A 17,975-nucleotide genomic window follows, 5' to 3' on the forward strand; every position below is an offset into this window, starting at 1 on the left:
GCCTTCCTGCTCCTCTGATGCTGCTTGGCCTGCTGTGTTCATCCAGCTCTACACCTTGTTATCTCAGATTCTCCAGCATCTGCAGTTCCTACTATCTGTATTACTGAAGGAGCTCTGGCTGTTCATTTGGTGATTCAAGTGTCTCTGGTGTAAGCAGGCTTCTTTAGGAAGCTTTCTCAAGTGAAGCTAGAATTGTCAATCATTTGTCATATACTGAAACATTGTCACATTTATAAAATGCTGTTGGTGTTCGTACTACAATGCCATTGATCTGGACAATCCTCAACATCATATCACTAGATGTTGAGACATCACTGGCCTCTCAACTGCTCTTGAGCTGATTGTGGCATAGTGGCCTTTGTATGGATTGGCAGTATGACTTGATTTTGTGAATAACCTCAATTTTATGCTCAATAGAGTGGTTAACCATTGCTCCGGGGAACATATCTGCTGTTATCAGTTTTCCTTTCTCTCATTCTGTTTCATCAATGAAGCCCTTGAGGTGAAGTCATAATTTTTATGTTCTTCAAAATATCCATGCTAGTTCCTTCTCATCAAATAAACTAGAGATTTATAATCTCAATCTAAAGATGGCAGTAGTGCAAGATACTCATGGTGGAGCTTCTCTGCTCTGCCTGTTCTTCTCTCTTTTTCTTTCTCTTTCCCCCTTTTTGTTTCTTTTTCTCACTACCTAGCCCTGTAGTGAATTCTGGAGCAGCATCAGCCAGAGTGGTGTGTGGGCAGCGAGCCCTCGGAGCAGCATGTGGGCAGCGAGTCCCCGGAGCAGTGTGTGGGCTGGAAGCCCCAGAATAGTGTATGAGCAGTGAGCCCCCAGAGCAGTGTGTGGGTTGGAAGCCCCAGAGCCGTGTGTGGGCTGGAAGCCCCAGAACAGTGTGTGGGCAGCGAGTCCCCGAAGCAGTATGTGGGCTGGATGCCCCAGAACAGTGTGTGGGCTGAAAGCCCTGGAACAGCTTGTGCACAGCGAGGGGAGCAAGTTCCAATGGATACTGGCACAGGGGAGGCAGTCCTGGAACTTACCTTGGAGAAGCTAAGGGCCAGTATGGAGTGGACTGGAGCCTTGGAGTGGAGCAGGGACTACTGTTGGACTGGGGTCTGGTGCGGGTGGTCAGATCATGTGCAGAGGCCCTGTGCTGAGCTGCTACAGTGTAATGTTTATTTGAAATTTTTTTAGCTCACTGTAATGTCAATCCTTTAATGATGTCTTTTTTCTAACTTATTTTTTTTAAACACTGTAAAGTAATGCAACCATTTTTTGTTCTCTGTTGTATCCAAGATTTGTACCTAGGTATTTGTACCTAAGATGGCACCATTAGAGGCAGCCATTATAAAAGTGTAAAAACGTGACAATGAAGGATGTTCTCTTCTGTTCTATTATGTGTCTGTGATCACTTTCAGACCAAAGATAGAGTCTGAAAATCTCTCTCAAGCCCTTATAGCTGAGAAACACACCTCAATCACAAAATACCATGTTCTATATCTGATAGTGCTCATGATTTGGATTGCACTGAACTGCACATCCATTTGATTGTTCATGAGAAAGCACTGCTACTATGACTGCAGCTGAAGCTCTGGCTGCTGTGGTAGTTGGAAAGGGCAGATAATACTGCACTGAGCCAGTTGTGGCTATCAGTATTAACCTTGATCCTCTGAAATGCATTCTCTCAATACAGATTTTGTTACCATCCTTGTGTCTTCATAAGATTTTGTCTCAAGAGCTCTGTAGTCATTGCTAATTCAAGCAAAGATTTTGTCTTCCCTAAAAATCTTTGTAAGAGATCCTGGCCTGAATGCACAGTGGCTTCATTTTTCTTAGGATCTGTTAGATCTTCACTGTTGACAATGTGTTGCAAGGATTGACTAGATATCTCAGAGAATTCACACTTGTCAATAAGGTGACCCCTTCTGCTTGTAAGGACTCCTTGATCATGCTCTTCAACCAATTCCTCATGCATCAATATGTCATCCATAAAACATGATTTTGTGAAGACCTTGTAAAATATTGGACATCGTCTGCTGAAAAATGTCTGAAGCTGAAGCAATACCAAATAGTAATCTGTTGAAACATAATCACCCAAAGAGAGTTATGAATGTACTGAACTAAGCAATCTTGTTTGCTTGACCAATGAGACCTGCCAGAATCCACTACTTGCATTCAATTTTATGAAAACCATATTTTTGGATAGTTTGACTTGTCTCTCATCAGCCACAGACATCAAGTCAATTTATCTTACTCCTGCTTTGGTGTGCTGTGTGAAGTCAGCATAAATTTAAATAATACCATAAGGCTTGGGTGCAAGAATCAGGTCCAAAAAACACTTGATTAGTTGTGTAAATAGGGAAATGACAGCCATTTTTGTCATTTCTGTAAGTTGCTTCTCAACTTCAGAGTCACAGAGTCATATAGCACGGAAACAGACCCTCAGTCCAACTCGTCCCTGTTCCAATTTGACCTAGTCCCATTTGTCAGCATTTGACCCATAACCCCTTTAAATCCTGAGCAGGTCTGGCAGCATCTGTAAATAAAAAAGTCAGCGTTAACGTTTTGGGTTCAGTGACCCATCCTCAGAACTGATGGTCACTGAGAAAACATTGGTTCAGAAATAGAAAATAGGGAGGGGGATGGGGTAGTGAGTAAAGGATAGAGCCAAAAGAGAGAGAAGAGCAGTTGGATAGACAAAGGATTTGATAACAATCTGGCCAGGAGGGTGAACAGCTGTTAATGGGGACTGTTAGTGACTACCAATAGGTAGTGTGAAAACAAGGCTTGGTGTGTGGGTTAGGGGGCAAGAACATAGGAGAGTTTAAATTCTAAAATTATTGAACTCGATATTGAGTCCGGAGGGCTGCAGCATCCCCAAGCGGAAAATGAGGTGTTGTTCTTCCAGCTTGCGTTAAGCTTCGCTGGAACATTGCAGCAAGCCAGAGACAGATGTTCGCCGGGGAGCAGGGTGGTGTGTTGAAGTGGCAGAACACTGATGCAAAGCAGTCATCCAGTCTATGCTTCATTTCCCCACGTAGAGGAGACCACATTGCGACCAGCAAATTCAGTAGACTAGATTCTAGGAAGTGCAGGTGAAGTGTTGCCTCACCTAGAAGGTATGTTTGGCCCCTTGGATACGGGGGAAGGAGGAGGTAAATCGGCAGGTGTTGCATCTTCACTGGTTACAGGGGAAGGTGTTGTGGGGCTGTGGAGGGGTGTTGGGGGTGAAGGAAGAGTGGACCAGGGTGTCCCAGAGGGAATGGTCCCTGCAGAAAGCGGACAAGGGGGTGTGGAGGGAAATATGTGCCTCTGTTCACCCTCCTAGCCAGTCTACAGACACATATTCCCCTCTCCTCTCCTCCCTCCCTTGTCCGCCTTCCACAGGGACGGTTCCTGCAACCAGCGAAGGTGCAACACCTGCCCATTTACCTCCTCCCTCCCCAGTATCCAAGGGCCCAAACATACCTTCTTGGTGAGGCAACACTTCACCTGCACTTCCTAGAATCTAGTCTACTGCATTTGCGGTCACATTATGGTCTCCTCTACATTACAAAATGTAGACTGGGTGACTGCTTCGCAGAATATCTACATTCTGCTCGCGAAAAAGTCCCTGAGCTTCCAGTTGCCTGCCACTTTAACACACTGCCCTGTTCCCTGGCCAACATCTCTGTCTCTGGCTTGCTGCAGTGTTCCAGCGAAGCTGAATGCAAGCTGGAAGAACAACACCTCACTTTCTGCTTGGGGACCCTGCAGCCCTCGGGACTCAATGTCAAATTTTTGGACCTAAACTGTCTTATGTCCAAGCCCCTTGCCCCACACACCAGGCCTTGTTTTCACACTACCATTACACACTACCTGTTGTTAATCATTAACAGCTATTCACCCTCCAAGGCAAATGGTTACCAACTCCTTTATCTATCCAGCTGCTCTTCTCTCTCTTCGGGCTCTATCCTTTATCCAATCGTTTACTCCCTACCCCATCCTCCTCCCTATTTTCTGCATATAAACCGACGTTTTCCCAGCTACCATCAGTTCTGAGGAAGGTTCACTGGACCCAAAACATTAACTCTGATTTTTTCTTCACAGATGCTGCCAGACCTGCTGTGCTTTACCAGCAACTTCTGTTTTTGTTCCTGATTTACAGCATCCACAGTTCTTTTGGTTTCCCTTTAAATCCTTCCTGTTCATATACCCATTCAGGTGCCTTTTAGTTGTAATTTTGTCCATCTGCACCACTTCCTCTATTCTTATGAACTTATGTTCTAATGAACTTAGTTCATTAAAGGATGCTGAATCTTTTGGATTTATAGAGACATCATGCATCATGCTGGATTCAGTATTGAGTTTCTCTAACCCTTTAAGTAATTTAGAATTATCCACTTCAAAGGATCTCCTTGGATTCTGTTTGACTGCTTCTGCTTTTCAAATAAGATTGAAAATAAGACATGCCTTCCTCTTCAAGAGTTAAAATTATTGATTGTGAAGTATGAATACATTTTCTGCTATTTAGTATCTCCTATATTTGGCACTTGCTTGTAGCATATCTTTAATATTTAAGTACTGTATCCCCAATCATTGTACTTGCACTATTGTCAATCGTAAATAGTGTTTTCTAAAACGTGGCTCACTATTGGATAACAATGTTATTTGCCCCATCGTTTAACTTGAAAACATGAGGTGACCATTGGCAATGATATATGCTTGTCTGAATGCAAGGTCTGGATCACCTCATTCCCCTTGGAACATTTTGGGTTTTTCTTCTGTTATAGATTAATCTACCTTATTAATCTCTGCATGGTTGGTTATTTGATTTCTTGCTTTTCTGAAACTATGTCCCACTTGCTGAAACATTTGTGTGACAGATAAAGCATTCATTTTTCACAGCTAGGCACCATCTGTACCTGTGAGGTTTCTTTGCACCACGGTGCTAACAAAGACTTATTGCTTCTGGTGCCTACCTTGCTTACTGTACTGGTGTCTTCGGTGTGATACTTGTGGTTTTATACTTCAAGAATGGTTTTCAATTTTTCTTTGTAGGGTGTGGATGCCACTGGCCAGGCCAGTATTTATTGTCATTCCCTCGTTGCCCTGGACTCTGCTCAGTAGACTATGCTGATCTCCTGCACAAAGTTTGGACTTCTCTCAAAACTGATCTGCGTTACTTCTCATCTCTGATTCATTCACTATCTGAGTGGCTTTCTCTAGAATCAGGTCTTCTTTGACCTGCAATAATCTGACAAAGACTCATCAGCAATTTCAACAACAACTCAGTCTCATGAATTCTGACTTGACATCACCATGGTCACATTTCTCCTTAACCTATCAAGATCGGTCTTGAAATCATCTGTAGACTCCCTGGATGCTGAACTTTTCTATTAAATCCTACTTCTTCATGAGTTTTATTCATTCTGAATTTGAAATAATTGTCAAAGATTTTCACTGCCTTTTCAAAAGTTTATGTTGCTTCTTTTACTCCATGGAACGATAACATCATCAGCTAAACTCCCAGTCAAGTGGGGAAGTATATTTACTTGTTCACCTTCTGATTTTGTATCTAATTTGGAAGCAATTGTGTAACGGAGAAATTGCTTTCTACAAAATGTGCAAATCTCTTATTGGCCCACCTCTAAGTATCGTCTTCCTGGCAATATTATTTCTGATGCCAAGTCTCCCTCATGTAATTAGATATGTTGCCTGTTTAAAATACTTTTATTTTACAGAAAAATAGTTCTGCTGCTGTTTGCCTGTCCTCCATGGTTAAAATGGAGGGTTCTCACCTTTATCGTGGCACCACTGAATGAATCACACTGTTGAGACCTTAAAAGTGATTCCTGCCTTTTTTTTTAAAATTGACCTATTTTTCCTCATCAACCTGTTCAGAGATGTTACTATACACCTCTGGACCAGATGGGACTTGAACGTGGGTCTCTCGGACCAGTGGTAGGGATGCTAACACTGCACCACAAAGGGCCCTAAAAATGGAACGCTTCACGAATTTGCTTGTCATCCTTGCAAAGGGGGCATGATAATCTGCTCTGTATTGTTCCACTTCTAATATATGTCATGCCAAAGTGAGCACATTCCTATCGTTTTCACAGTTTTATTGAATAACTTCGGCTTCCTGCAGTCTTAATAAAAACCATGTCCACTTTTTCAAAAGAAATCATTCATGAGATGTGGGCATCTCTAGCTAGGCCAGCAGCCAGCATTTATTGCTCATCCCTAATTGCCCAGAGGGTAGTCAACCACGTTGCTGTGGGCCTGGAATCACATGTAGGCCAGACCAGGTAAGGATGGCCTTCCTTAAAGGACATTAGTGAACTGATGGGTTTTTAACAACAATCGACAATAGATTTATGGCCATCATTAGACTTTTAATTCCAGATTCTTTATTGATTCTTTATTTGTCATGGGAGGATTTGAACCCATGTTCCCAGACCATGAGCGGAGTTTCTGGACTAACATTTCAGCGATAATACCATCAGGACATCATCTCCCCTTAATTACTGAATAACTCCCATTATTGCAGCTTCAAGCAATGAACCATTTCCTTCACAGATTTAACTGGATAATTCCTGCTTTCTGTGGTATTTGTTATGCTCCCTCTTTCTTCAGGTTTCACTGGGTGATTCTCACTTCTTGCAGTTCATTGTGATCCCACATGATTGAGCAGGATCTCCCACCATTTCTGCACCCTCAATTAACTCTCCAAAACTTTCTTTCCTCATTAAAACATGTCTGCTCAGGAATTTGATTGGCCCAACATTATCACTTTTGTTTTACTGGCTTTGTGACGTACCTGGATCTGTGACCTCTGATTAAAATTACTTTCATGGCCCTTTAGTTCTGTTTCTGTAACTGTACCTTATGGTGCCCAGTCCAGGGGCAGCAATACTCATTCAGAGCTCACCAACATTTTTTAACTTCTCACTTTTCCAGCCTGGAACACTGTGCCTTTTTAAAAGTTTCCCCTTGCTCACCAAGGATTTTAAATGATACTCACAGAGACTCTGATGAGCTCTGATTCAGCAATGTTCCCAGAAACGGCTGCCTTTGTAATACAGCCTGTATCTGTTTTGGGATAACTAATCCTCCTTCAGCAGGGAATCTAAACCATTCCTCTTACATTACACCTCTCACCATGTCCAAAATACTTTTACAGTTCAGTGGACTATACTTCCCTAGTTGAGTATTGCCAAAAGGGTTTCTTCTTTATGGTTCTGAAGTGTTCAGTTCTTCTCTCCTGCTAATTGTGCTGCATGAGCAGGTAGATTAAAGTTGAAAACGAAGATCTCACACTTTTTTGTGTGACCATGTCAGCTTATGACTATGAATTTCTCATGATGAATGTTGCTGTCATCATCATCTTAAGTGTACGAAACTATCGGGCCTGCCTCGTCTGATGTGGTATTTCCAAATCTAACCAGAAGAGTCTTGTGTATTGTAAAAGATATAGAGTAGAATCTAATCAGGCTCTGAGTGATGTAGGCTACCATGAGATGTGTGGCAGGATCAGGCATTATGTTCAATGAGGTCCATCTTGACACGGAGATTGTGCCTCAGTGCCTCAGAATCCTGTATACTTTTCTCAAGCAGGATGAGGAGATTCTCGTTTGGCACCAGGGAGTTCCCAACTGATGCTTACTGTGTGTCAATGCCTTGTTAAAAGTGCACTTTGCAATGGTTTGCGACCTTATCAAACTCACTACACAAACTAGGTGGCAGGAAAGCTTGAAGTGGAAACCAGAGTATGTTCTTGGCGGGGTCAATGCACTGCTTGCTCCATAAAGCCTCCAAGTGGACACCAAGCAGCAACACCTCCGGCAGTCTCCATTGACACCAGCCACTCACACCCCACATCTACAGACAATAGTATCCGACATATCTCAGCCTCTATGAACCCACGTGATATTTTTCCAATCCACTTACAGGATGCTTCTCCACTTCAAAGCTTCACCAGCAACTTTTATTGTCATGGTGCAGCAAAGACACTTCGTGCTCATGCATACAGCCAGCTCATGGACTGGACCAGGCTGCATCTGTTGGCTCATTAAGTACTATCGGAACGTTCTCTCATTCTGAGCCTACCTGGATGCTCTCGGTATCCTTGTCCTGTATTGTATTGCCTTGAAATTTTGTGCATTGCCCCTCAGCCAGTCAAGGGAGGTGGCCTTCACCCGGGAGATCCCAGTAAAGTAAGAGCAACCTCAGATATCAGTCCAAACTCTGCTCAGGGCAGTCAGTGCCCTGAGATCCTTTGCCCATAAGGAGTGAGGAGCTGAATGACGGGCAACACTTCACATGTCTTGGCTGTATCTGCCCTTCCATGTGATGTTTTGCTCTTTGAGTGAGAGAGAGAGAGAGACAGGCAATACAGGCAAGATGAAAGTATGTGGCACAGCTATTACTGTTGGTGTAGGTGGGGAGGTTTCCCAAGAGTGTGACAAGGCCACGCAGAGGGTGTACAAGGTTAGTGGTATATAGGTAATGGTGGGGGAGGGTCATTTGGGAAAATATTGCATGCATTAGCGACAGTGGTAGAGCTTGAGCCTTGGTGCGAGTGTGTCAAGTATCAGGAGACAAGAGTGTGAGGTATCAGAGAGAAGATGGTGACACTTAAGCCGTAAGAGTGGAGAGGGATTTTGACCTTCTTCTTATACTGCCGTGCATTCATCCAGGTGATTAAGACTACTCTAATCTGCTGGTTCTGAGGGAAGAGGAGATCCCTCCTGTGCTCCCAACTGTTCAGCAGGAATGCCTAGGAACATGCCCACAAAATGGGGCGCTGATTTGCCCCTGTCTGTCATGTCCATGCAGCGCAGCTCCAGACTCACAGCACTTATATTGGCGTGCAACAGCTATTTGAATATGGTGCATATGATTAGATTCTCTCTGACCTGCCACTTGTGCGGTCCCAACATCACTTGACTACTTGTCAGCCCAAACCTCGATATTCCCCAGGTCTTGCCCCACTGGACATGGCCTGCTTCAGTGTCTGTGATGTCATAAATGGTGCTAAACATCGTTCATTTGGCTGTGACCACTTTCTCTGTTCTCTGTTGGTTAATTAATCCTCAATGGAAGTTAACTTCATTTCCTGGTACCCCTTTATCCACTCTGCTTGTTACATTCTCAAAGAACACTGATAACTTAATCAAATATTATTTCCCTTTCCCAAAACCATGTTGACTGTACCTGATTGTATTGTGAATTGTCTAAATATCCTGCTGCCACCTGCTTAATATTGGATTCTAGTGTCTTCCTAATAACAGATGTTTAGTTAATTGGCCTAGAGTTTCCTTCTTTCGGCCTCCCTCCTTTCCTTAACCTGTGTTACATTTGCTGTTTTCTAATCCATTGAGACTGTGGCAGAATTTAGGCTCTTTTGGAAGATCACATCCAATGCATCCACTGTTCTGCAGCCACTTATTTAAGACAATCAAAGACCATCAGGACCAAGGGACTTGACATCAGTATTGTGTAGGGCATGAAACTGGCATTCCTCTCCCACACGCCCTCCCCCACCACATACAGTTTTAATAATGCCACTGTTTATGTCTGCCATTTTCTTGCACTTTTTTTTGTTGTGATCCAGAACTAATTTTATTTTACTCCAGTGTGACTCAACGATTAAGGATCAGGACATCAGAGGTAAGCAATCTCTTCAGAAGGGACAGAAATATAACTTGGAGGAAGATTAATCAGTTCAAACCTTTCGAATAAAGGGCCATAAACCTTCATGTTACGTCTTGTTAAAATAGCCATGATTCATTGTCACATGCTCATAAAATGCCAACAGCCATTTGCAAGCTAGTCAGTTGAACAAATAGCACTCCTGAAATGCTGGCTGCTTCATGCTGCACTTACACAAGCTACAAACTTCAACACCTTGCCTCAGTACACGCTCCATGCATCAGCTTGTGTCACGAGACGATCTACCTATCTCTGTTTGTTTTTGAATTCATGTGCAAATGAAACATCATGAAGATGGATGTGCCAGGAAGAGGAGGGTGGGTTTATGCCAGTTGAACAACCAAGAAAGAATATCTCCTGGAATACATCCGGATTGTATCAGCCACGTGACTGAATTCTTGTGTAAGGAATTGATGCACTGGCCTGTTGCAGTGAGAGAGTATGAGATGACCAACGTTCAGAATTCTCTAATTTTTTCAGGGTGTCAGAATACTATGTCAGGTAATATGATGAGGACACAATTCAAAATGGCAATCCAAGCCTGACTGAAGACTAGTCACAAGCTATGTGCTTAGCAAAAGACAACACACTACGGTTAGCACATAAATAATTCAGCAATTCGAATGTGAAACTCTTTCATCTTTCTTGAAATCAAAATTAACTTTCTCTGTTCCCGCAGCCTCCCCAGATTCAACTCATTTATAAATCTGCAATTTGTGTCCTACAGCAGCAACTTGCATTTGTTTAACACCAAACACAGACTGAGTGACTGCTTTGCAAAACACCTCCAGTCCACGCACAAGCATGATCCCAACCTTCCCCACAGCTGGTCATTTTAACACAGCGTCCTGCTCGCATTCCCACTTGTCTGTCCTCGGCATGCTGCACTGCTCCAGCGAATCACAATGCAAACTGGAGGACCAACATCTCATCTTCAGATTAGGCACCTTACAACTTTCTGGAATTAATATGGAGTTAAACACCTTCAAACTATGAACCCAAACCCATTCCTTCCCTTTCTTTTAGCTTTACTTGTTACATTCTCTGTCATTAAAGGGAGGCAATGGCCTAGTGGTATTATCACTGGACTGCTAATCCTCGGTAATGTTCTGGGGACCTGCATTTGAATCCCACCATAGTAGATGGTGGAATTTGAAATCAATAAATAACTGGAAATAACAGTCTAATGACAACTGTGAATCCATTGTCAATTGTCGGAAAAAAACATCTGGTTCAATAATGTCCTTTTGGGGAGGAAACTGCCAACCTTACCTGGTCTGGCCTACATGTGACTCCAGACCCACAGCAATGTGGTTGACTCTTAACTGCCCTCTAGGCAATTAGGGATGGGCAATAAATGCTGCCTAGCTAGCAATGCCCTCATCCCATGAATGAATAAAGAAAAAAAAAACAAATTATGTCCTCTCTCCCCTCACCCCATCCCAGTGGGTCTGGGTCTGTCTGTCAAGTCTGGCAGTCAGATACACCATTGTTCTGCCATTCTCATATTCTGATCACATAATATGAAATAGCAACATCCTTTCTCCCCCAGCACTCTACCCCTCATCCCCACTATTGCATAAATGCTGTCCCCCCAACACATCACGTCAGCTCTGATGAAGAGGCATCTAGATTTGAAACATTAGCTTGCTTTCTCACCAGGGATTCTGCCTGATTCACTGTGATCTCCAACATTTTTTGTTTTCAGACTAGTATCGGACACTACCATTGACTGACTGTCCTGGGAACCCCTGAGCAAAAGCGATCTCCCTTTACGTGACTGAGATCTGCTGACAACCATAACAAGCCTCCTGGCTTTGTGGCTATGCTAAATGATAAGGTAAGGTAGATGTAATACAGCCTGGTAGTTCTGGTTGAGGGGGCAAAATGCAAAAAAGCAAGGCAAGATAATAGAAGGCAGAGATGCTGTGAGCATCCAGGTGGGATCAGAGTGGATTGCAGCATTTAACAAGCAATCCCATTCCAGAAGCCGTAGCACAAAACTCTGGGCTAACACTCGAGTGTAGTGCTGAGGGAATCCTGCACTTTTGGAGGTGCTTTCACTCTGCTTTCCAAAGCAGACATCAAGAAAAGCATGGAAATTATCACACAAAAAAAATTATTCCTCAATCAACACTCCTATGTTGTCATTATCACATTGTTACTTGTGCCCACAAATTGCAAATGAAAAAATGAACATATCCCACATTACAGCAGTAATTATGCTTCAAAGGTTGGCTGAACAGCACTTTGGTAGGTCCTGAGGTTGTGAAATGTCTCATATGATTGCAAGTCTTTATTATTCTTTCTTATACATTTTAAGTCAAGCTTGTTTGGACAAAGCACCTCAGGAAAAGGCACAATACTTGACAATAGATTAGAACTATCGAAATTTAGGGCAGAGAATGTTGGAAACTGACAGTAGGTTAGTTCATAGATTAATATACTGAGAGAAAAGACTGTGTGATATTTTAATCTAAGGCTTTCTTTCAAGTACAAGAAAGACATCTTCCAAAATCATTTAAGTTGCTTTGCTTGGTGACAGATGGAGGGTAACCAATACTTCTCACATTCTCATTGTAGTTACCAAATTACAAAAATGCAAGACTACACTGATGCTTTCAAGATTAATATTAGATTGCAGTGTATGAAGTGCCCAACATGATCACTCATTTACTGGGTTACTTGTTTTAGGAGAGCTTACTGTTTAAATCATGTTCTTTGTTGATGCATTACCCCAGAGTTCAGACAAGGCAACTTTTCGCGCACTAAATTCACTAAAATGTTACTGCACTACACTTTAGGGATTTGAAATGTCCTGAAAAGCAACAACAATGTGCCTATTTTAGACATTAATACAAGTACCATCGACGACAATCACGCCCACCTTCTCCCTCAATGTTGCCTTCTTCCCATCTCCAACAACTTGATCTCCCTTTCTACCTCAACACCCTTTATCCCATCACTTCTCTAAAATCTACTTTTCCACTTTCTTACCAGCACTCTGAATCATACCCAGAAACTGTATCTCTCACATGCATCCAGCACCATACCCTATAACTCTAAATTTCACTTACTTTGATCCCTTATCCTCCAATGCCAGCCACCCAACTTCTCCTGAATTCCCTCAATCTCACTGCTCACTCTGTCCCCATATTCCTCAATTCCACTGACCCACCTTTTCCTACAACCCTAAACATGCTTACCCATCTTCACCTCATATGCCTTATCCATGCCTACCCAATTTCTCCACATATCCTGTTGTCACTGTGTACCCACCTTGGGCTCCACTCCCACAATCCCACCCATCTTTTCCCCATTACTCTCAATGCCATTCACCCATGCTCTCAACCCTCCCATATCCCTTAAACATGTCTAGCTACCTCCCCATATCCATCAATCCCACCATGCCCACATCTCCCTCAATGCCACCCACTCACTCTATCCCCAAATCTCTCAATTGTACCCACCCACCTCCCCATATTCATCAACCCCACCTACCAAATTTCCTCATATTGCATTCACTCATCCCTGTCCTAGCCTTCTTTCCAGGAACATTTTATATCAATTCAACGTAATTATGCTGCACATTGACCTTCCCTGGCAGATTATTCCAAGATTTTCAAGTGAAAATACTCCACTCACTTTTCTCCTAATTCACAATTGTGCCTTGTATTTCCCTCACTGTCCACAATAGCATGAAATCCACGGTTGTATCTTCAATCTTCACTCTTGAATTAAATTTCTGTTCAAACAGCTGTAAAAAAATCTCTTGTTATTTCCTGTCTCAAGAGTATCAGCCAGGAGAGTCTGAAACTTTCAGGTCTCCTGGCTGCAACAGAGAGAGAGAAATGGGCTGGGGACGACCACAGTGTTCAGATTGCCTATTCTCCATTGATAATCCTTGCCAAAGTCGCAGAAATTTACACTACATTTCAGTCACAAGTCAGAATGCCAAACAGCAAAATTGTTGAAAATTACCCATGAGCCAAAAGCTGCTCAACTTGATCATGACCAAGCAAGAGTTGTCTGTAAATTAGAGTGGGGACTCAGAGAAAATCAATTATCTTTATCAAACACCATTTAATAATCAGCTGAAGATAAAGCAAATACCCTTAAGAATTTATTCAAGCAGCAGTCCTGCAAATGAATGTCTCTTTCAATATTTATTCAATATAGCTGAAGCTTTGCAGAGTACTTTGAGAAAGCTAATGGTTTAATTATTTATTTTGATTCAGAGGCAGAATAAGAAGTTCTTAATTCCTTCATATTACTTAATAATACACACATTCAAGCAAACATTGCGAGAGCAAGATTTGTTTTCACAAGGTTTGATGAATAGACACAATTGGTTGAAGAGAAAATCAAGCTACCTTCGGGAGAAGGCTATTCTTGCCCTTGAGTCACTCAGGGAGATCTCCATTGATCTGTACCCTAACCTGATTTGCCTGCCTTGGTTCCATATCCATGAATGCACTTTGCCCAAAAATTACCTATGAACCTCAGTTTGGAAATTTACTTCAGACTATATCTTCTGTGAGGAAATGCTTATTCATGGTCTGACTCAAATTTCAAGATTAGGTTGCCTTGTTCTGCACTTTGCCCACTACCAAAGCAAACGCTTTCTTTTATTGATCATATTAGCCTCTCTAGGCATCATAATTCTTTTGTCTTTTCTACCCAATTTTTCCTAACCGGTTTTCCAAATGTATGTTCATTGGAGGATTGGCACACTTTAAATAATCCCAAGGAAAACAGATCTTGAAATATAGTTGGCCATAGTTGGCAAATGGGGCCGTCACAATAATGAGGAATTTCTCAATTAAATCTGCTGCCTTGAAATCCATGAACTGAATGAGATGGGAGGGGCAAAGAAATGGGAGGAAAGCAGAGGAAAATTGACTTTAATAGAACCTGTTGTGATGTAAGTTGTGTGGTGTATATATTTTAATATCGTTTACTTTGGAGTTTGGATTTTGAACAAGTGGGATTTGGGTTTTGGTCTGTGTCTGTGAAGGGTTTTAATGATCAAATTGTAAGGTTTTCTGAAGCCATGATATTTTTTTAAAATGTGAGGTATTGTTCTTGGAGGCTAATGAGAATTTGTTTACATGGGAGACTTTTTAGAAGTAAACAAAGTAAACAGTTTAGTGTTAACACAGTGTAGAGCTGGAGGAGCACAGCAGACCAGGCAGCATCAGAGGAGCAGAAAAGTTGATGTTTCGGGTCAGGACCCGACAGCTATAACCCCACTGCGAAGCCCAGCAGCGGCAGTTCTTATTATCTCTGAGTGAGTTATAACCCCAGTGCGAAGCTAGAAGGGTCCCAACCTAAAACGTCAACTTTCCTACTCCTCTGATGCTGCCTGGCCTGCTGTGCTCCTCCAGCTTCACATTGTGTTATGTCTGACTCCAGCATCGGCAGTTCTTACTATCTCTGAAACAGTGTAGTGTGTAGGTTTCAGTTAGAAGGGTCCAGAATTATGACTTTGGCTTCATGGTAAGTTTAGTTTAGCCTTTTGATTTTGGTTTGCAGCAATCCTGGTTTCTCCTGAAGAAAGGAGATACTTTAGATTCCTAATTTGAAGAAACTGCTCAGAAATAGTTCACCTCAGTGTAAACAGTTTAGTTTGAAAGTTCCAGACCATAATTGTTTCCTTAAAACCCTGAATGGGGTTTTTGAAACTGAGTAAGTCTAAGCACAATTGTATGAATACTCAAGGAAGACACTAAGATTCACAGGACAAGGAATTGAAGCATCAGTCAAGCTAAGCTCCATGGATTTAATAGGAAAGGGAATTTCTGCTAATGTGAGTAACATAAAGGGCTGATACTGGGATTAATAGGATTGTATTTTACCATGTGTTATGGCTCCTCTAGCAGGACAGCACTCCCTCAGAACTGCACGGAGTGCTAGCTTCATTATGTGCTCAACATTCTGAAGTGGAGATCAAACCCATGATCCAGGATAGAGAAGATCAATGCCTGTCATGAAGCTCATGTGATTTTCTTTCCATTAATTTCAGATCTGTTCAGTGGAGTGTAACAGATATGCACACAGCACCAGGCATTGTACAACAAAATTCCAGATTCTGTTTTACCACTGATTTAACATAAGCATGTCTTAAAATTAAAATAACTTACTTAAGATTCAAGGAAGCGGTATGAAGCCAGAATGCTACCTATTTGACACTCTAGAACTAATTTGGTTGAAGCTGTTTTTGTTGTGCGTTTAATGTCTGTCAGACCATGTTTGAATCTTACAACAAGGCAGTCACATGTTTATGTCTCAAAGTTACTTATACAAAATACCTTCTTGCCAAAATTGCTGTGATCTGAAATGGTCACTATGTTTTTTAATGATGAACCAAAATTAAAGTCCAAGGATATTTAGTGCAAAGCAATAAAAGGGAAATAACAAGCTCAACTGAAAGGCAGTGATCAGCCAACACAAAACTTCAGATATTAAAATTTGAAGATTGTTGAAAAGAAAGATAGAGGGAAGGCCAACCAAGTGTGGAATTTTGCAGGCTTGAGATGCTAGGAAGAAGTCAATTGAAATTGGAGAATTTCCAAGGAGAGAGCTTGACAGCATGGAATCATACAGCAAGAAAATGCTTCAAATATTTCAGGCTAAAGGAGCGAGAAAGAGAAAGACTACTATGAATATTCTACTACTATATTCTAAAATAGTGAAAGATAGAAGAAACCCTACATGAGATCAACAGAAAGATACACTCAAAAAGGAGACATAGATTGGAGGCTTGACGTGAGAAATAGACTATTGCCCCTTGGATCAAATCCATTAAATGTTTTAGAAGAGCCGAGCCAGATGTGATGGAATCTATGTTTAAGTTTTGATCTAATCAATTTACAAAGAATTGAGAGATATTTAGCACACAAGAATCATCTGAAGTGACTAGCAGCAGCTTTAGAAGGAAAAGATGAGCTAAAATTATTTAGCTTCCAACTTTGGCAACAGTTGATAACTTTTCTCTGAATTTACAACCAGACTTAAACAATCTAGCACGGTGTGCATCTGAAATGAACACACTCATATGATCAAGCATAGTATACTGAACAAAGGATGTTATAAAAATTAGCAACTTATGATTTCTCTCGCAGTCATTCTACCCACTAAAACAAAAAGAATCAAATGTTTGCTTTAATTGTTCATTGTTCTGCACAACCAACACGGTACATTCATGATTGCTGTACGGACATGGACTCGTACAGCTTAGGGGAAACATGGCTAATATTGTTGCCTCCTGAACTCAAAATTAACAGAGGGAGGTTAGAGTGAGCGCAGAGAGAGGTGAAGGAGTCAGGATTTGGGACGGTGAGAGTGAAGGTGTAGACGACATTAAAACGAGCACAGTAAGGTGATGTCACACAGTCCTAGCAGACCAGAGAGCTACTCTCTCATTAGAGAGAGATGACTGGTGGTGGTTTAACTTGAGGGTCACTAGGCCTCAGGCAAGGGGAGAGATTGAGAAGGAGGGATCTTCATGGTAAACTTAGCCGGTACAGGAATTGAATCCAAGCTGTTGGCATTACTGTGCATCACAAATCAGCTGTCCAGCTGACTGAGCTAACTAACTGCACAGTTTCAACATTTTCTGACTTTTAATTTGAAATTCCACTTAGAAGGTTTTGCCTTGACAAACAAATAAGATATTGAATTTGACAATAATCTGAGGAAATTGGAGTCATTAACCAAGCAGCACGTTTCACGCAGTGTCTAATTGCTGTGTTCTTTCCAATCTGTTGATGACATTTCTTTTGAAAGGAAATATGCATTTTTATTGCATTTGACAATAGTCAGTCTTATTCAGCAAAAGCCAATTGGTTTCAAAACATCCTTGAGTATTTTTCAAAAGTATGTTTGAATGAGACATCAGGTTTATGCATTTCAGGCTTCTTAATGTTTTCCTTTAAGATAGAGGGCAGTGAATGTGGTAACCAATTTCTTAGGAAGACAGGAACACTTGAGAATTTTTTGAGAGAGCGAAGCAATTTGAGGGCGGTACTAGATTAAGTGGCAAGTCAGGTGGACTTCTTAGTCTTGAGCAGACCACAATGCTTAAATTGTTTTAAGCACAGGGTGAGATGTTTGAAAATTTGTAGATGATTGGTAATCATTCACCTGAGCTAACTCAAGAAGGCTCAAGCTAGGTCAGCTAGAACTTCCCTAACCAGATTTGGCATCTCCACAATGGTTTTCAGCCTTCCCCTGTTCCAGAATAGTATTTGAAAAGGTTTTGTCATGGCAATAAGTAATA

General features: G+C 41.7%; 1 protein-coding gene and 1 non-coding gene across 4 annotated transcripts in view; both read right to left on the reverse strand.

Annotated features, from left to right (window-relative positions):
• LOC109923544 (GDNF family receptor alpha-2-like) overlaps nt 1-17,975 on the reverse strand; it is a 274,157-nt gene that overhangs the window by 248,137 nt on the left and 8,045 nt on the right. The window lies entirely within an intron of this gene.
• Nucleotides 5,974-6,077, reverse strand: LOC125487387. Its single transcript, XR_007265862.1, has one exon. It is a non-coding gene; the product is annotated as a U6 spliceosomal RNA (small nuclear RNA).

The sequence above is a fragment of the Rhincodon typus genome, chromosome 40 (genome assembly GCF_021869965.1).
Source record: "Rhincodon typus isolate 14 chromosome 40, sRhiTyp1.1, whole genome shotgun sequence".
NCBI classification, from domain to species: Eukaryota; Metazoa; Chordata; class Chondrichthyes; order Orectolobiformes; family Rhincodontidae; genus Rhincodon; species Rhincodon typus.